The 20,890-nt window shown below is 38.7% G+C and overlaps 1 long non-coding RNA gene across 3 annotated transcripts; it reads left to right on the top strand.

Moving 5' to 3' along the window:
• Positions 1–369: 369 nt before the first annotated feature.
• LOC145058310 (uncharacterized) lies at positions 370–2,890 on the top strand. Of its 3 annotated transcripts, XR_013686323.1 has the most exons (8): positions 370–594; positions 683–754; positions 908–971; positions 1,072–1,118; positions 1,200–1,305; positions 1,456–1,759; positions 1,838–2,022; positions 2,683–2,890. It is a non-coding gene; the product is annotated as an uncharacterized LOC145058310 (long non-coding RNA). The 3 variants fall into 3 exon arrangements; XR_013686322.1 differs by having other exon boundaries at positions 1,456–2,022; XR_013686324.1 differs by lacking the exon at positions 1,072–1,118 and having other exon boundaries at positions 1,456–2,022.
• The last annotated feature ends 18,000 nt before the right edge of the window (positions 2,891–20,890 follow it).

Here is a 20,890-nt window from a genome sequence, read left to right as displayed (position 1 = left end):
TACCCCGTCTTCCATGGGTGTAGTAAGCACATTAATGTGAGGTACCACTTTATTAGAGAGTGTGTTGAAACAGGGGAGATTGTAGTAAGTCATGTGTGTGGCACAAGACAAAAGGCAGATATCCTCACAAAGTCAATGGCAAGAGTAAAACATGAAGAAATGCGAGAACTAATTGGAATGAAGCCAATTCAGAATTAAGGGGAGAATGTTGAAGTAATTCAGAAGTTGTTTTATTATTAAGCAGGTTTCTTTTGTTTAGGAAGAATAAATCAAGGCCACGTAAGAATCTCTTACCTGGTCTCTAGCTAGTAGTTAGTATTCCCTGTTTTTCTGCATTTTTCATTGGTTTAAGTACCTAGGCATTGTGTACGTTGGAATCATCTCTTTCAGTTGAATAATACATCACAAAACCTTTGCCTAAATTACCCCCCTCTGTAAAATTTCTTTTGCCCCCTGTTACTTCTCTTCTGCAGGAACCGTGTGAAGAGCCTGTCAAAAACCAACAGTCTCCACTAACTACTCAAAAATGGCGGTGATGAACTCCATACGTATTGACGCTGCCAAGATGACATCGATTAACGATCTTGCCTCCAGGTATCCGTTTTTCTCTTTTTTATGAACGAATCGAAGTCAAGTCTCTGTTTTTCTTTCGAAACTTATCAATGTCTTTTATGATTCATAGGATTTTGGGTAGAATCTATTACGATTTCAAGACCTAACCATCATATTCAGAAACTACCATTCTACATTCAAGGTAAGCAATGATTTCATCCCCTACACCTCATTCTTGATCTATATTTTAAGCCCTAAATCTCAATCTTCCATTTCAGTGATTACAACAACTTGATTGTTTTGGTTAGTAATTTGATATCATTTTCTTTTGTTTTGATCATATGGATGGCGGTAGCAATTCATGTAAAAGTTGATATGAGGAAGATGAGAAGCTGAACACCAGTAGCGTATGGATTTTGGTATGGTTTACCTTTTGTAGTGATTTTTTTCATCAAATTCTACGGTTTTGTTGTCAATTGTTTTGGTTTGGTTATTAATTTCTGGCTCACAATTTGATAGGACTTACTTAATTCTCTTTTTTAATCATTCACAACTCTCATTTCCAGGTGATTAAAAATCACTTTTTATTTCGTTTTAGTAATTTTTTTTATGCCCACTACCATTTTTTGGGTTGGTTGTTTTTGCAGGTTTACTATGATTTTCACCCGATGTTCATGCTTACGGAGCCACCAATCGACCCTGATACCATGCTTTATCCATCTGGAACTGTAAATTTGCAATTCTATAAAAAAGGTATAATAATACTCTTCTTTTCTTGTAACATTATTAACCACAATAAGTATTGGGAACATGAACATATCCAGGTGAATAGGTTATTTGATATTTTGGTATGTCACATGGTTATCCACAAATCCTAATTGTTTTTCAATTTCAACCATATAGGTGTGATTTTCGATTTTGGTTTGATCTTGACTTGCAATTCGATCTAAGGAATGTGTGTGTTTGATTTTTTAAGCCTGCAACCAAGGTCAGATTTCCTAAACATAGGAGAGGAAAGAAGGGTAGTTCTAGAGTCCCCTTTTGGAGAAGAGATGCACAGTCAAAAGTCAAAAAGGAAGGGTCGTGGTATATTAAATTTCCATAGTTTTTGTTTTCATTTAAAATTTGATCATTGTAGGTCATAGATAAATTGGGTGAAAAAAGCCCTTCCAAGTCCAAAACTGTTATCGTGAGCATGTGATTGTATGTAAGTGGTTATATTGGAAAATTTTGTGTACGCGACAATTTATTGTTGGAAAAAAATCTTGAAGAATTTGTTTTCCAGTAATTTTCTTGCAGCTCTGCTAAGATGAAAGACATTCTTGAACCTAAAACACATGAGGAAGGAGCAAAGGACGCAACAAAATGGCAAGAGTGTTGTTGATTTGTTTAGATGACAAAGAAAAGGTGCTTTTGCAAGAGTTTTTATGGTGAAATCAGAACATGATCAAATATTATCAAAGGGGAAAGGTATAACATTGTTTGAAAGTATAATTTTATAATGCATAAATTAAGGCACCTGTTTGTTTATTTAAATAAAGGTTTAAATATATAAAGGTAGCAACATACATATTTTTGTAAGAAAATGGAAGTATGTTTCTCATATTGCATTGTTACTTTATTTATTACCAATGGTAATAATACCAATGCACTTACATTTATCTACCAGTATGGGTATTCTACCTTATCCTGGAAGTATGTTTCTCTTAACTCTTAAGTGCATTGTTATAATGGATTAATAACTATAAGTACACTGCTATTTTTTTATAAAGAAATGCAACTATGTTGCTCTTATTGGTGCATATTTGTATTGATAATAGTTTGTGGTTTTGTTTATTAGAGCTTTAAATGCTCAAATGTTTGGTATCTTGGCATGTTTGTTATTATATGTCATTTTTTTTTGGTCTAGTGTAATTATCCAAGGCAAAAAGAAGATAGTGTGTACAAAACAAAAAGAACAATAAAAGAAGGAACTGCTATGTTTAAAAAAAAATAGCTCTTTTTTTTAAATGCATGATATTTTTAGAGTATGTAGACCTGATAAGCTCGACGGTTTTATGATCATATGTTTTGATATTTTTGTGATTGTGATTTTGTAAATGGTTTTATGCATCTGCTTTTTTTTTGTAGTTTGTTTGTGGTTAATTGACGTCGACGGTCTTGGCAGCTCTGCTGTTTGTTGGGCTATCTTAGATTTGTATATTAGAATTTGATTTTGCTATAATTGGGTGGATTTTTCTGTATTTTTTCTTTTGCTGGACTGTTATATATCTCAACCCAATAACATTTTCGATTTTACCCTTGTGTTTGGAACAGCTAACCCCGCAAAGCGTGGATTCTTCACTAGTTTTATGTAAAACACACATCCGTTTCCGTCTATCACTTTTTTAAATTGTTGATAAACATTTAAAAAAAACAACCTAGGAAAATGCCATTTGAACACCTAAACGTTCCTGAATGGTTTGACATAGTTGTTTTAGATGCTATCTAGCTACTTTCGATGCATTCTAATGATAGAATTTTTTTAGGGAAGGTAAAATACAGTATGATTGTATTTTTTTTTAATGCGTTATGGCATATACTTATTCTTGGTTTTCGTCATGATGTAGTAAATTTAAAGGTTCTTAAGCCAAACATTTCTTTTTTACCATTATTCTTTCATCGTCATCACAAAGCACATCTTATAAAAAGCCATTAGAAATACACATTTATTACTAGGTATCTCCAATTGCTCAATCTAAATTGTTCAATCCAAATATCTGAATGGTTACAAATTACAAGAAAAAAATGCAAAATGAAAAAATAAAAAATAAGAATACATTCAATTGTGCACCCTTTAATGTATATTGCACACCCACATTCACCAAAAGGACCACATGATAAATAAATACAACCTACTTTTATTTATGTGTATTATAGCATCCCACTTGAATTTCCTTCTATCAGAATGTTCTACTTTCAAATGTTATGCGGTTAGGAAAGGTCAAGACACAACATATAATGTTGATGGGATATATGCAATAAACAACATACTTTCATTTATTTCATATTAATTTATTATGGCTTCCTATTTCCATTTCTTTCTATTACGTTTTATAAAGACATTGTACTTTCAAAATCTACAACATTCTAGGAGTGAAAATTGGTTTTATTAGTTTATACTGTTTTTGCTATGTTCTGTATAGTGTAGTGTAAGGACCCTAGTGTAACGACCCAAATTCTCAAATAAAGTTTTCATTTTTAATCAACCAAAACATTCCCATAAAATATAAAGTAATAATGACAATTGTTTTCAAAATTCATAACATTAACATTTTATTTCAAATAATCCATATTAGCTATAAAAGCATACCCTACACAATCCACACAACATACCGCACACAATCCACATAATCACATAATTTATACTAGTTATAAAAGCTACATAAACCACATAAGTCGTGCATACAAACATATAGGGAAGCCCTGGAAACCCTCCAGGGTCTTACTCAGGGTGCCATGGGAACCCCCACATGGTCTTAGCCTAATGCTTCAGGAACTCCCCGAGGTCTTGATTAAGGATGCCCTGGAAACCCTCCAGGGTCTTATACCCTAATGCCTCGGGAACCCCCCGAGGTCTTTACCTAGGATACCATGGAAACCCTCCAAGGTCTTACACCTAAATACCTCGGGAACCCCCCGAGGTCTTTACCTAGGATGTCGTGCAAACCCTCCAATGTATTACACCTACGTGCCCCTAGAACCCCCCAAGGTCTTCCATGCAAGTATCATAGATACAACTAGCATACCACATATCAGATAATCAACTAGCACAACACATAGCAAATAATGGGTCAGCCTTGGTGTGACTTTCCCAAAATCACGGCCAGAAAAGACCGATTTTCATTTATGCTTTTAAAATAATTTCAGAGTAAATCCTTTTGATTTGAAAGAGTTGCGGAATTTGTTCCCAAAAAATAAAGTATGATAAAATAATATTTACCAAAGCATTTCATCAAGAAATGTATTTTCATTATATAATCAAAACTCGGGATGTCATGTTCCGATACAGACCATAAAGCATAAACGATAACATTACAAGTAGTTCAACAAATATATACATATACAGACTTGTAAACAAAACAACTTGATGATTCATCCATCTTATGCCCTTACGCCACTTCCTGTAATACAAATAAAACTGAGTGGCTCAGGCTTGGGAGCTTGGTGAGCATATAGGGTTTTCAACCTACAATAGATAATTATATTTAATTCCACCAACCAACAATAACCCAATTACCCATTCTCGTTATTCTCACTTTACGTCCCTAAAACAACTAACACAAGGGACCTAGTCTTAGAATATTTCATCGGGGCGACAACACATGCATTCGGGGATTTCCCGGCAATATATGTCAAATAAGGCAACCATGAGGGGGATGGAGTACAGCGAATGAACACCCAAGTTCATTAACACCTACAGATGGCGAACCTGCTAGCATTCCACAGGACTCTCTAGAAAAGTCTGTGGTCGTCATCTAAACTCCGCTAGATGACTGAATCAAAAACAACATCAAGGCCTCTCATCTGTTTATCACACATTAACTATCTACCCATATTCTACCCAACATATTAGTAGATAAAAATATATTTTTTTATACATAGTTTAAAACCAGTATAGCATGTTCAATCAATACATATTCCACATAATAGATGAAGCACGCACACATAACACGTATTTCATAGAGAATAAATCAGATCTGTGAGATAGAAGAAAATGAATATACATTCACACATGTAACAACAAAATATACACGTAACACGTATTTTATATAAAATACTTCATAATTATGCGTTAGAAAAAAGTAACCACACACTCACTTGATCAGAAGATGATCGGACAGCACTACGGCTTGTAGACGTAGTATTCTTCGGTAGATCTGGAAGATCTTCACAAAAATCGGACTCCTCGCGAGCAGAGCTTCGGCTCGGGAATTGCACTTCTCGGGATCTTCGGGGCATCGGGACTTGCTTCGGGGCTCGGGAATGATACCGGGGCTTCGGGATAATTCGGGCACGAAAAACGATGCAAAACGGGAGAGAGAGAGAGAGAGAGAAGAGAAAAAGAGCAAAAATATCGGCTGCCCTCGCAAGCCTTTTATAGGAGGCTAAGGCCTCGTATTACTCTGGGCGTAATGCCCTTACGCAGGGCGTACTCCTCCGAAGTCGTCACTGCTTGTGTCATCGGAGCTTCGACGTCATCGCCTACGAACCCGGAGCACTCGAGTGGTACGCTGGGCATACAACACTATGTTGGGCGTAGTGTTGATCGGAACGGTGACTCCTCCCCCCCTTCGGATATTATCCGAAATATATATATATATATATATATATATATATATATATATATATATATATATATATATAAATTTATATTTTAATAATTTTATAAACTTCAAAAATACATATCTTCATCATACGAACTCTGTTTTTGACGTTCTTTATATCCACGTGTAGGTGAGACTACGCTCTACAACTTTAGTTTAGACCCCGTTGGCTAATTTTGAGTTTATTTTTATTATTTATTTTTAGTAGGTCGGGACAGGAGAACTCTGTTATAAATTCATAACTTCTTCATTCGACGTCCGTTTTGGCTTATCTTTTTATCGTTTCACTATTATCGATGAGATCTTAGATTCTCATTTAGATTGTTTTGGCTAAAAACCGCTCGGTCTCAAATCGAGTATTCGGGCTGCATACTGCTAAGTCGAAACTTCGAAAAATCATAACTTCCTCATACGAAGTCAGTTTTGGGCGTTCTTTTTATGCACGCTCTCTGTTTACGAACTCTACGACTTTCGTTTAGATCACCAAGGCTAAATATTGCTCTAACATAAATTTCACTTTTTACGTCATTCAGCGTTGTCAGTTTTGTCGCGAAACTTCGACAGGTCATAACTTTTTCGTTATAACTTGGATTTCGGCATTCTTTATATCTTCGGAATCCTTGTTTCGACCACTACATCTTTATGCAAAGGTATCGGGCTTATCTCATACTTTAATTTTGACACTTATTTTATTCTTAATTCATTAAATTATAATAATTAAGAAAATAAACACATAATTCACACAATACTCAAATATTTCATCATTAATACTTCAGAAAGAGTTACAAGGGTTACCCTAGACTATTACATCAATGATAATGCCTAGCCTGGAAAACGCGAGCGTTACAATTCTCTCCCCCTTAGGATGATTATATCCCCGGAATCACACATCAACAAACAAATGCGGATAGCAACTCAACATGTCACTCTCCGTTTCCCAGGTGAGATTTGACCCATTCGTATGTTTCCAATGGACAAGCACTAACGCGATCATCTTGCGTCGAAGCTTCTTAGTCATTCGGTCAACAATTGCCTCAGGTTCTTCCATTAACCTCTTGTTTTCATCAATTCTCAATTCAGAAATTGGAATTATATCGGGAACTTCTCCCGTGAACTTCCTCAAATAACACACATGAAAAGTGTTGTGAATTCCATTCAGTTCTTCGGGTAATTCGAGCTTGTAAGCTTGGTTCCCAATTCACTGAAGAACTTTAAACGGTCCAATAAACCTTGGACTCAACTTTCCCCTTTTACCAAATCTTATAAGTCCCTTCCACGGCGAGACTTTAAGCAAAACCGAATCTCCAACCTCAAAAGTCATCGGTCTTCGCTTCTTGTCAGCATAGCTCTTTTGACGATCCTAAGCTGCTAACATTCTTTCTCTAATTATTTTCAACTTTTCAGCGGTTTGATGGACCATCTCGGGACCCATAAACTTCTTTTCCCCAGCCTCAAGCCAACACGACGGCGTATGACACTTTTGCCCGTACAAAGCTTGATAAGGTGCCATCTTTATGCTCGAGTGGAAACTATTATTGTAGGAAAATTCTACCAAAGGTAAATGTTCATCCCAGTTACCTAGGAATTCCATGGTACATGCTCTCAGCATATCTTCAAGTGTTTGTATTGTTCGTTTGCTTTGACCATCAGTCTGTGGATGGTAAGCTATACTTAAACATAACTTGGTACCCATTTCCTCTTGTAGACTTTTCCAAAACCTTGAGGTGAAATAGCTATCACGATCTGATACAATCGTTAACGGAACACCGTGAAGCCTCACAATTTCCTACACATAAGAATTCGTGAGCTTTTCCATAGACCATTTCTCATTGGCTGCTATGAAATGCGCACTCTTAGTGAATCGATCAACGACCACCCAAATCATGTCGTGACCATTCTTTGTTCTGGGTACTTTAGTGACAAAATCCATCGCAATGTCTTCCCATTTACCCATAGGCACGGGTAAAGGTTCTAAACTCCTGTATGGTTTCTGATGTTGTGTCTTGACTTTCGCACAAGTCACACACTTGGCCACATACTTTGCAACATGAAGCTTCATCGTTGGCCACCAGTAGTAGGGTTTCAGGTCCCTATACATTTTAGTGCTACCAGGATGAATTGAGTACATGGTTTTGTGAGCTTCTTCCATCAGAAGATCTCTAATTCCTCCGAACTTAGGTACCCAAATCCAATCTTGGAACACCTTCAGTCTGTGACTGTTTATACCGAACACCAACGTTTTGTCCAAACGTTCTTTTTTTCGATTATTCTTCACAGAAGCTTCCTCTTGAGCTTTCTTTATACTCTCCATAATTTTTAAGACAACTTCAATTTTCAACGCTCTTGGCCTCATTCTTTCAAGATTGACTTTCCGACTGAGAGCATCAGCGACAACATTAGCTTTACCGGGATGATAAAGTATCTCATAGTCGTAGTCCTTGAGTAACTCCAGCCAGCGTCGTTGCCTCATATTCAATTCTTTCTGATTAAAGAGATATTAGAGACTCTTATGATCAGTGAAAAGTTTGCACTTCGTGCCATAGAGGTAATGCCTCCATATTTTCAGAGCGAAAACTACAACTGCCAACTCCAAATCATGAGTGGGGTAGTTCTTTTCATGCTCTTTTAGTTGTCGAGATGCATATGCTATCACATTTTCTCTTTGGGTCAAAACACAACCCAATCCAACCCCAGAAGCATCACTATAAACAGTGAAGTCTTCAACCCCATCGGGTAAAGAAAGTATTGGTGCCTCGCATAGCTTCTTCTTTAGCTTCTCGAATGCTTCTTTATGCTTATCACACCATGCATAATTAGCTCCTTTGTGGGTCAAAGCTGTTAATGGAGTAGCAATCGAAGAAAAGCCTTGGATAAACCTTCGGTAATATCCGGCTAATCCTAAAAAGCTTTGGATCTCCGTGGGACTTTTTGGTTGTTCCCACTTCATTACAACCTCAATCTTTGCTGGATCGACCATTATCCCTTCCTGGTTGACCATGTGACCCAAGAATTGGACTTATCGAATCCAAAAATCACATTTGGAGAACTTTTCATACAGCTCCTCCTTCTTCAAAACTTCTAACACTTCTCGCAAGTGTCTGCCATGCTCCTCTTGGCTTTTCGAATAAATCAGAATGTCGTCTATGAACACTATCACAAATTTATCAAGGAATGGATTACAAACCCTGTTAATTAAATCCATGAATGCTGCTGGAGCATTGGTTAGTCCAAACGACATAACCAAGAACTCGTAGTGCCTATATCGCGTTCTGAATGCAGTCTTCTCGATATCCCGCTCTCTTACGTTCAGCTAATGATATCCTGACCTTAGATCGATCTTTGAAAAATAGCTCTAACCTTGCAATTAATCAAACAGGTCATCAATCCTTGGCAATGGGTATCTATTCTTTATTGTTGCCTTATTCAGCTCTCTGTAATCAATGCACATTCTCTTGCTCCCGTCTTTCTTCTTTATGAATAACACCGGAGCTCCCCAGGGTGATGAACTAAGTCTAATGAAACCTTTGTCCAATAACTCTTGAAGTTGCATCATCAGCTCCTTCATCTCCGTTGGTGCTAATCGATATGGTGCTTTTGCTATTGGCGTGGTTCCTAGTAACAAGTCTATTCTAAACTCCACTTGTCTATCAGGTGGTAATCCAGGAAAATCTTTTGTCGGTTGTGTGATGCTTGTAGTCGAGCTCTGATTTGAACTATCTTTTATGTGGTTTCACGTATGATCTCTGGTCCCGTTAACATCTTGTCTGATGCTAGTTCCCTCGCTAGCTGGGTGTCGCCCACCTCATCCCAACACAACGGTGATCTACACTTACGTCCATACAGTGCCTTGAAAGGAGTAACTTTGATGCTCGAATGGTAACTGTTGTTGTATGAGAATTCAACTAAGGGTAAGTGGGTATCCCAGGACTTCCTAAAGTCTATCACACATGCGCAAAGCATGTCTTCAAGCGTCTGAATGGTTCATTCGCTTTGACCATCCGTTTGTGGGTGATAAGCAGTGCTCATGTCTAGATGGGTTCCCAATGCTTTCTGAAGTGATTGCCAAAAACGTGAAGTGAATCTACTATCTCTATCTGAGATGATATACACTGACACTCCGTGAAGTCTCACGATTTCTCAAATGTATATTCTGATGGGTTTTGGTCATAAGACATCCTATGTGCTCATACAAACCCTAATGCTTGGATCTAGGTTTCTCTATTGTACATGCTTTGAATCCAAGACTATAAACCCTAATTCTAGCATATGGAAATCAATATTAACATATAATTAGGTTTAAGATATTACCTTGATTGTTATGTAGTAATAACAATCCCAATTCCTCCTTGAATTGACTTTGGAAGGCTTAGAGTCACAAGTGTCACTCCTCTAATGGCTTACAAACACCAAGAGCAAATGGAGAAGGTATAAAAAGAGAGGAGAGAGGTAGGAATTCGTCCTTAGATGCTCTAGGGATCAAGTACACGAATTCTAAGTCCTTAGGGGTCTTTATATAGGGTTGGGATTAGGGTTTCAGTCCTTATCCGTATCTAGTTACTTGCCCATCAAGCAACCATAAGATAAGTCTTAGAAAAACCCTTATCTCTTGGCCTTGAACGATTTCAAGGATATCCTTATCCTTGAATTCGTCCATCCTTTAACAAGGATAACCATTGCCCTATTTTGCAACTATCACATAATTACAATTCATCCCCTCTAGTTTAATTAATTACATTTGATCACAAAATTAATTCTTAATTTATTATTGACCAATATTAATTAAACAAATATGATTTCTCCTTTAATATATTATTCTTATAACATATTAATAAATCATAATAACCTCTCTCTCTATTTATTTCTCCAATCAAGTTGCTTTGGTGAAGGCAACCCAAAAGGATCATGCACCATCGGGTCAAGTACATACCAAAATAGTTATGGACTTAGACACTAATCCAACATATTCTTGTCAATCTCTCCATCTTGTAGGATTCTTTTATTGGCAGGAAATGAGCGGATTTCATCAGTCTGTCAACTATTACCCATATAGTGTCCAATCCATCTGACGTCTTGGGCAGCTTGGTCACAAAATCCATAGCAATCCTTTCCCATTTCCACTCGGGAATTACTGGTTGCTGTAATAACCCCGAGGGCTTCTGGTATTCCACCTTTACTTTGGCGCAAGTAAGGCATTTGCTAACATAGGTGGCAATCTCTGCCTTCATGTTAGGCCACCAATAATGTTGTTTAATATCCAAGTACATTTTGTCCGAACCCGGATGGATGGAGTATCGCGTCTTGTGAGCTTCATTCATGACTACTTCCCTAAATCCTCCAAGTTTAGGGACCCAAATACGGTTCATGAAATAATATACTCCGCCCTCTTTCATCTCAAAATTCTTCTCCATTCCGCGTAAAGCTTCGCTTGTTTTGTTCTCCGCCTTAATGGCATCTGACTAGGCTGCCCTGATCTGAGTGGTTAGGTGAGATTGGATGGTTATTGAGAGAGTTTTCACACAACGATTGGAGTACCCTTTCCGGCTCAAGGCATCGGCTACCACATTAGCCTTGCCTAGGTGGCACTTAATTTCACACTCATAACCGTTTAATAGTTCAACCCATCTTCGTTCCCTCATATTCAGCTCTTTTTGATTCAAGATGTGTTGGAGACTCTTGTGGTCCGTGAAGATGGTGCACTTCGTACCATAAAGGTATTGCCTCCAAATCTTCAGGGCAAAGACCACTACTCCCAATTCCAGATCATGGGTTGTATAATTCACTTCGTGTGTCTTTAGCTGTCGGGACGCGTAAGCTATCACTTTTCCACGCTGCATGAGAACACAACCTAAACCCTGATTTGATGCGTCACAGTAGACTACGAAATCTTCCGTTCCCTCTGGTAGTGATAGTATTGGGGCACTGCAGAGTGCTTGCTTCAGAGTTTGAAATGCAGCTTCTTGTTTGTCCATCCATTTGAATGGTACGCTCTTTTGTGTAAGCGAGTTAAGTGGCTTGGCGATCTTAGAGAAGTTTTGAATGAACCTCCTGTAGTAACCTGCTAAACCTAAGAATTGGCGAATTTCTGTGGGCGTTGTTGGGACTGCCCATCCTTCGATGGCTCTGACCTTAGAAGGATCCACATGTATTCCTTCCTGACTAACAACATGACCCAAAAAGTTCACGCTACGAAGCTAGAACTCACACTTAGAGAGTTTTTCATATAGCTTCTCAGTTCGCAGGGTTTCCAGGATTTGTCGGAGATGTTGGCCATGCTCTTCTTCGCTTCGAGAATAAACTAGAATGCCATCGATGAAAACAATAACAAAGTTGTCGAGGAATGGTTGGCAGATTCGATTCATTACGTCCATGAATGCGGCAGGGGCATTCGTTAGACCGAAGGGCATTACGACAAATTCATAATGTCCATAACGAGTTTGGAAAGCGGTTTTGAGAATATCCTCTTCCCGGACCTTGAGTTGATGGTACCCGGATCGTAGATCTATCTTAGAGAAGTAACTAGCTCCTTAGAGCTGGTCAAATAGATCGTCGATTCGTGGGAGTGGATAGCAATTTTTGACAGTGAGCTTATTCAATTCTCTGTAATCAATGCACATCCTAAAAGATCTGTCCTTCTTCTTGACAAAGAGAACTGGAGCTCCCCATGGCGAGAAGCTGGGTCGGATGAATCCCTTGTCCAGGAGTTCACTGAGTTGGCTGGACAATTCCTGCATCTCAGCAGGAGCCAATCGGTAAGGCGATTTAGCGATGGGAGTAGCTCCTGGAACAAGATCAATTCGAAATTCAACTTTTCTTTCTGGGGGTACTCCAGGAAGATCTTCAGGAAATATGTCTGGGAATTCACATGCTACAGAAATGTCTTAAATGTTAACCTCTTCATTGGTTTTATCCACTATGTGCGCCAGGAACGTCAAATCGTTCTTTTGCAGATGCTTTTGTGCCTAGACGCACGAGATGAGACGAAGGTTCGTGTTGGGTTTGTCTCCGTAAATAACTAGGGTTTCATGATTTGGAAGGTGAAGGCAAATGGCCTTCTCGTGACACATAATTTCAGCATGGTGGGGGCTTAACCAGTCCATGCCATTAATCACATCAAAACTCCTAATGGAAACAGGCATTAAATTTATTCGAAATATGTGTTGATTCAGGGCTAGGGTACATCCGATATAGATTTCCCCAGTGGATTCTGTTTTCCCATTGGCCATTTCCAACGTAAAGGTTTCATTGAGCTTCTGGGGTGGTTGTTTTAACAAATGCTTAAACTTATTGCTCACAAAACTTCATTCTGCTCCGGTATCAAATAGGATGCATGCATAAGTGTGGTTTAGGAGAAACGTACCGGTAACAACAGCGGGATCCTGAACCACTTCTCCCTGACCCATGGTCAGCACCCTTCCTGTTCCTCCATTTTCGGGATTGTTGTTGTTGGGGCAGTTTCGACGGAAATGCCCAGTCCTTCCACATCCATAGCAGGTGTGGCTAGGTCCTGCATTGTTGCCGCCATTGTTGGTGTTGTTGTTGTTGCAGTTATTGTTGTTGTTGTTTCCCTATTGTTGGTTCTGAGGAGGGTAGGTCCTGCAGTACTTCGCCGTGTGCCCCTTCCGATTGCAACTGGTGCACTGCATCTCTCTACATTCTCCATTGTGATGGAGACCACACTTGTTGAACTTAGGAAGATTACCGGAATAAGGCCTAGGATCACTTGGAGCAGCTGAGGCTGGAGCATGTAGTGTGGGTGGAACATGAGTGGTTGTAGCATTAACTGCCACTGTTTGCTGCTTCTTGGATGATTCGGAGCCTTGGCGTCCCTTCCTCTTGTTGTTCTTCCCCTTTTTGTTGTCATTTTCCTTCTTACCTTCAGCCTCCACTGGCTTCTCACCCTTGTTGTTGTTGTGGTCATACAACTTCTTGGCCAATCTCTTGGCACTGTCGAAAGTTTCGGGATTTGCAACTATCACGTTTCCTTGGATTGGGGAGGTTAGTCCCCAGATGAATCATTCGATATTCTTTCCTTCTGAGGTGATCATGCTAGGGCATAGCAGAGACAGTTTGCTAAACCTTGATATGTATGCATCTATATCAGCGTTCCGGACAGTGAGATTCTACAACTCTTGTTTCACTTTCTGAATTTCGGCACGAGGGCAGTACTCGGCCATCAGCATTTCTTTCATCTCTGCCTATGGCATGGAATTGGCTACGGGGAGTGTCATGGCTTCCACGTGTCCGTTCCACCAAGTGAGCGCATGGTCAACGAAAGTGCATGCGGCAAACTTCACCTTCATCTTCTCGGGGAAATCACATATCTCGAACACCGATTCCGCCTTCTCGATCCATCGTTTCAGGGTGATCATTCCTCCAGTTCCGTTAAAGGTCCGTGGTTTGGCGTTGGTGAAGTCTTTGTAGGAACATGTTTTGGTATGTCCTTGATTCATCCCGTTGTTTGAACTTCCAGACCCTTGTCCGTCGACTCCTCCATTGTTCCTTTGGTGAATTTGTGTCATCGCTGCAGTGACCGCAGCAGATACAGCTGCTTGGAATGCAGCTGAGTCGACTTCGGGTGGGGTTGGCCCAGGGTTTCTGTGAGTGGGTCGTTGACGCATCTTTCTGTCATGGAATGGAAAGATGTTGAGTGTCTGTGGTTTTTGTGAGGTTGTGATCCTATGAAGTAGGTGTGTGGCACAACCTTAAGTAATTTCACAATTTAGCATACAATCATAGATATGTAACACATAGCAGATTAAAACATCACAGTAAACATATAAGATTTTTCATTACTATTATCCGCATTTTGATACATGAAAATTTTGCTCGAAAGAGCATACATAAGCGGTATAAGTTTGGCAGCATAACGGCTCTATGAGTAGTGTAATCACTTAAACATAGAGTCGGGATACATAGCATAGATCATAGTACTAGTAAGATAAGTCTATTCTTAACACTTTATGGAGCGCCCTATGACAGTAGCGAGATCATATGCTGAAATGCTGAGCCAACAACTGAGCCATCTCAGTCATTTCTCCAATGACCTCATCGCTCTCATGCTCAGCTCGCACTGCACGTGCTTCCATGGCGAATAGCTGTTGCCACAAGGTGGCAATCTCAGCTTCGGGGGAGCGATTCTCCCTTGCGGGATTCACTGGTGGGGTTGGATGGTCTTGTTGCGCCTCGCTGTCAGGTGATGTGGCGGAGTCCTCACCTGAGTCTTGTCCTTCCTCCATTTCATCCTTGGCCTCATCAAACTCGTAGTCAGTGTCCGTGTACTCGTCAGGCCCAACGTCGTGTGCTCCCCTTGATCTTATTCAGGCTCATCTTCAATCATCCCGTGAGCCACTAAGACCTGATGAAACTGAATGCCCTGCTGCTCCCCTTCCATAGCGACTGACAGGAGGTATACGAATAAACTATCATTACTCCTATGACTCTACAATTATTGTATAGATTGAACGGATGTTCTCTTCTTGGTGATAAAGGGGTATGTTTTTAGGTTCCCTAGCCATCATGATTTCCTCAGGACATGTGATAGTTGTACCTTGGAGGGAATGTAGTTGATCAGGCTACATCCACTCCTTGATATGACTATGAACAGTCCTGGCTTAACCGAGATGCTAGCATTATCTTGTTTGGTTCGGTATTATGTTCTGTTTCCTAATTCACACAAGCAAAGATGTTTTTATCGTTATGTTTTAGTTGTTTTGTTCAGAGTTGTGTTAGTCCCTCTTTTTGGTTTATAGTTGCATATCAATGTGTGGTTAGATATGCTAGTTCACTATAAACAGAGCTCTAATACCAACCTGTCACACCCCCAAACCAGACGGCGGAAACGTCCGAGGGCTCTTGTGACTTAAATTGAATACCATCACAATGAATATACATGAATAATAACATAATTCATCACCATGCATTGAAATATTACAACTGATATTGTTTACATCCAGTACATTGTTTCAGACAATACAATTTCATAACATAAACTGTCTGATAGATAATATAAGCAAAACACCATGACATTACTTAGTACTTATTCTTCGGCTTACCTGTTACCTGAGAATACAAGTTATTTTGGAAAAAAAAACGTCAACATATGAAATGTTGGTGACTTCATAAGTAATGTTGTGGTAAAAAGATTTGGTGTAGTTTGTAAAACCCAGAAAATCCGATATTTTCTGAAAAGATAATTGTTTATAAAAAGTGTGAAGATCCGTGAATATATGCTTGTTGATTTTCAAAACATGTATAATTGTTGAACCTTTGTATACATCACGCAAGTGAAAATGTTGAACTTCCCAGGAAAACCCGATGTTTTCCCAATACATAAAATACAATGAATTGTCTATTGTTATACCGATACGTCGAATGATTTTGATTACCCGGGTGGCGTTGGATTAATTAGGGTTTGTGAGTTGTTATAATCACGCATTAAAGAAAACGACTAGTTTATAACTACAGATTACGAACGATCCTTAAAGGCGTCGGCCGTTACTACTCACTTAATCCATCCACCATGATTACTCTTGTTTATCGTCCTGAATCTGTTTACTTTGATTTCTCATAAGCCCAACAACCGAGGAGATAGGAGAGTACGAAGTCCCTATATTTCGAAGAGTTATTCAAGGCTATCGGGAATGCGAAAGACACTTGGCCCCACTCGCATTTGACTTCTCGACCTCACTAGCAGTACTAATGGGCCACTAGGTCCCAATAGCACATTAGAGCTATTGAAAGTCTTTTTACATGGAATTAGATCATAGAAGGCCCAATAACACGTAAGCATATTCCCTTTAGGCCCAAAGATCGTGTCAATGGGCTAGCAAGGCCCAAAAAGCACGATTTGAAACTTCCAAGCCCAAAGTTTGTAAGTTAGCTCATCATAGTTATCGCGTGTTTATTGAAATGCTTTGGTTTTACGATTTTGTTTTGTTATTGATTCGAGACCGAATTAATTCGTTTTGTAACGATATTTGTTGTTGAGAGTGTATTTGTTTTCCGTTTCGTCAGTAGTAGTGGATCTCGTATTTTGTATTAATGAATTAATTTGTTTGAAAGTGGAATTTGACCCTTTTCACTACCCTTCTTTTGTAAAAATAACACTTTTAGTCCTTTTTATATAAAAGAATTTCATTTTTAGTCCTTAAAACCCTTTTCTTGACACTTTTGTATTATTTATTTGATGAAAACACGATTTTAACCCAAATTTTACTTTGTTGACAGCTTCAGCCCCTCCAGAATAGTGATTCTCGGTTAGGGACCCATTTTTCACAACTTTTACAGTTTTGGCCTAAAATCTAAAAAGTTTACATTTTTGGTCCTTTTTGTTAGTGAAAAGCATTTTTGACCCTTATAAACATTTTGTTATGGTAATTACCCCCTGTTTTACAAGAAGTTACATTTCCAGCCCCTCAACTTACCATTTTCGCATTTTTGAGGCTTATTGGGCCGAAAAGCCCATAAATAGCCCATTAGGCCAAAAATTTACATTTTAAGTCCCTTGAAATTCCTAGTGTTCAGAAAAATAATTATAGGAACTGTTTTGACCTTTTTAACCTTCAAGAAACCATGACTTGTTGATTTGTACCCGCAGTTTTGTATTTTTGAAAATTTAAGCCCAAAAATGGGTTTTATGTTAGAACATGTTCATCATGACCTTATAAACTATTTTTCTTGACTTGTTTAGTGTAAGATAGCTTAGATTATGCTTGTTTCCTTTCTAATGTCATAGATCTCGGGTTTACACCCCTTTTTGGTAACATATTCATCACAAAACACATGATATCACACACATACATGCATCAAATCACACATAGCATACATATACACATAGATCTACACATTTTCTTGTATTCTCCCCCATAAAACTCATAAAAACCGAAAAGAAAGGGGTATGAAACTCACCTTATGGTTTGGATTTAGAATTGATGAAGATTTGAGAGAAGATTTCGGCCCTAGCAACTTCTTGAGGAAGTTTTCGAACTTAGATGGTTCTAGGGAGTTAGATCATGAATTTGCATGAGCTAAGATGAGATGTTTGATGAAATGTAGAAGTTAAGCCATGGATTCAAGTAATTACTTACAAAGAATGATGATATTAATTGGTAAACTCCTTGAAGTCACACACCAATGCTCGAAAATTTGGAGAAAAAGGAAGAGTTCTTGAGAGTTTTTCTTGTAAGAGTTTGATAAAAATGAAAATGGTGGTGGTGTGGGGTGATCTCGGCCGTGGATAAGGAGAGAGGGGGAAGAGATGAGCTTGCATTGATACATGAAACTATGCATGGATACATGGAAGATATTACTTAGAGATATGTTGGATAATCATGAGGTGTCAACCTAAAAGTCAACTCTCTTAATCCCCTTCTCTCTTTTTTTTTTTGTTGTTTTCCCACTTGGGCCAAGAATTAGAGAAAAGAGAAGAGAGTTTTGGGCCTTTTTGCTTAAATCCATATTGTGGGCCCAATTTGATGATTTTTTGACCCATTGGGCTCCCATGATGATTTACAACCCAATTTGTCAGAAATAATGGGCTTCATAGTCCATTAAGGTTAATTAGGTTAGTTGTGGCCCAATAAGGCCCATTAAAGTATTTTACTTCATTCTAGGCCCAATATGGCCCAAAATGTTAAAATAAATGAAAGTGGGTCCAATTAGAGCCCATTTAAGAGTTTTAAGCCCAAAATAGTCAAATTGAAAGCTTATTGGCCCAATAGGTCCAATAAGGAAATCCTAGTCCATAATGGACTTAAACCGGCATTTCTAGGGTTTCCAAATATTTGTTGACTATTTGCAGTGCTTGCATAGAGTGTTTGATGGACAATTCGTTTTTACTGAATAAGCATCATATGTGCTTTCACGTTGTTGGTTCACATTTGTTATCATTGTTAAATGTTTACAAGGAATCGAATTTCCTAGTTGTGACAAGACATAACAATTTCCAAATTGATATACATCAATAAAGCTTCGGCCCAAATGGCACAGAAGACATACAATTTCTGATTAACATTTTGGTAGATTTCAGGCTTATAGCCCTGTCTAACCATTTGCCAATACCATAGAATAGAAGTCATTCTCTTACGGAGACATGCTCTACATGGTCAGAGGCTACATACCAGTACCACCGTGAATCTAAGTCCCTTCACTAATCACATGGTCAAAGGTATAACTTTGCTATCATAAATAGCAGAAATAATAACAACTGAAAAGCACATAGCACATATAGCACAAAACATGCAACTGTTCCTATATATTGAATCTCACTTTGAAGTAACTGGGGTGAAAATAGTAATTTGGGTAGCACTTCGTTACTATAAATAGCTTTCTTCTATAAAAACCAGGAGCTTTCTTGAAAACCAGGCTCTGCGAAGGTAGGGCTTCAAACCTAAAAGATAAATTTCTCGGGGTCTTCGTGCACTTCGGGGCGTGTTTCGGGTGCTAAAATTGATATCGAGGCTTTGACGGGTGTAAAAATATTGAAAATATTGAAAAGGGGGCCAAAATTGCTAATTTCCTAAAAGTACCCGGGCAATCTCGCAGGTCTTCTATTCAAGGTTCTAAATAACGTAAGGCGTGACTTGGCGGCAATGTCAAGCCTCAAACTTTTCCGAGCCTTGGCAAGTCATGACGTTTGTAAGGCATGACTTAAGGCGACAATTTTCTATATAACTAATATTTTTATATGTATTTTCAACTATTATTCATTTTTATACACATATATGAGTTAAGGCGGCGTTTTGGCAAAGCTTGGCGGCAGGTGCAAGCCTTGGAGTCGTGGCGCGCCATGGCGGAGCCATGGCGAGCTTTTTAGAACCTTGCTTCCATTTATAGGGGAGAGCTTGCGAGGGTCGGATCTGAAGCAGGCAGGGAGAGGCGCATGTCAGCAGGAGCAAGGGGCAGCTGACACCGATGCGAGGCTCGGTACACGCGGCAGAAGGGCGATGCTCGGAAGACACGGAGTCATCGGCTTCGGACGCGTCATCGGCTGGGTCTCCGGCTCGGACACGGTGTGCACACGCGTCGGCTGCTGATTCTGGATGAGTTACGACATCGGACACGGGGCGCCGGCTAAGATCCGATGACGTGCCCTATTCTGGACTTATCCATGCGAAATTCCTCGGAAAATGAGCCAAAATCTTCAAAAATTCATAACTTTCGTATACGAGCTCCGTTTTTGACGATCTTTATATGCATGCGTAGGTAAAATTATGCTCTAAAAATTTTGTTTAGACTTCGTCGGCTAATTTTGATTTTAATTTTAATATAATTATTTTTAACAGACCGGGACAGGAAAATCCGTTAAAAATTCATAACTTCTTCATCCGACGTCCGTTTTCGTCAGACTTTTTACCGTTGTACTACTATTGACGATACCTTCGATTCTCGTTTAGGTTGTGTCGGCTGAATATCGCTCGATCTTTATTTCGAGTTTTTAGTTGTCTACTACTATTCCGGAACTTATAAAAATCATAACTTCCTCATACGAAGTCAGATTTAAGAGTTGTTTATATGAAAGTTTATTATTTTAACGAGCTCTACAACTTTCATTTAGATTACTAAGTCTAAAAAGTAGTTTATCGGAAACTCACTTTTTACGCGACATAGTGTTTGCCGGTTTTATCGCGGATCTTCGATTGGTCATAACTTCTTCGTTATAACTCGTATTTCAACAAGATTTTCGCCTAAACTTTTCTAACGAGATTCTTTACAACTTTAAATAATAAAATTTTACTTATTTCAAATTTTATATTTTCGCTAAATTTCACTGTATGGAATTTGATTGGAATCTTATCAGACTTCCAATACTTTCTGAATGATTCTAAGCATAGTTTTACTTTATTTCTAGTAAAAACCATCTGTTAGAACTCAACATTCAAATTTACATAATATTTCCTAATATTATTCACTTTTATAATTTACAATACACAATAACTGAACGTGTATGTTACAAATACCTCCTCCTTTTGAGG

This window comes from Lactuca serriola, chromosome 6, assembly GCF_051521515.1.
Source record: "Lactuca serriola cultivar US96UC23 chromosome 6, Lser_US96UC23_V15, whole genome shotgun sequence".
Lineage (NCBI taxonomy): Eukaryota > Viridiplantae > Streptophyta > Magnoliopsida > Asterales > Asteraceae > Lactuca > Lactuca serriola.
The sequence above is the reverse complement of the archived record's forward strand: the minus strand, read 5'-3'. Positions and strand labels throughout refer to the sequence as shown.